The following is a 521-nucleotide window of genomic DNA, read 5'->3' as shown; positions in this document are numbered from 1 at the left end:
GGATGGGTGTGTTAGAGGCAGTGCGGTTGACGCAGGATAGAGCAGGGTTTAGGGCTGTTGTGCATAGGGTCACTATGAGTTGCAAACGACTCGACGGCACATAACAACAACAACAACATGAGAAAAACAAATATTCACCTACAAAGGACAACCATTTAGATTAAACATGTTAAGTAGAAAATATGAAAGCAAGAAGACAATGAGTTCACATATACAAAAGACTGAAACAAACTATTGCCAAGCAAGGTTCTTGTACTCAGCAAAGATGTCCCTCAAATATGAATAAGAAATTAAGTAATTGGGAGAAAAGCAGGAAGTTGAATTTGTGAAAACAAGATAAACTCTACAAGAAATACTAAGTCCTTCAGATAGAATCAGCAAAGGAAAACAGATGAATCAAAGTCCTTAGTAACAATAGCCAAAAGGTAATAAAGAGAGGTGAGTTAAGCAAATGGGAAAAATCTGTGGTTAAAAACAATGTATATGAACTTTGTAAGTAAACCAGTATAAAATAAAATTTT

This window comes from Elephantulus edwardii, unplaced genomic scaffold, assembly GCF_000299155.1.
Source record: "Elephantulus edwardii isolate Elephantulus edwardi_28Jun2011 unplaced genomic scaffold, EleEdw1.0 scaffold00120, whole genome shotgun sequence".
NCBI lineage: Eukaryota > Metazoa > Chordata > Mammalia > Macroscelidea > Macroscelididae > Elephantulus > Elephantulus edwardii.
This window is presented reverse-complemented; position numbering follows the sequence as displayed.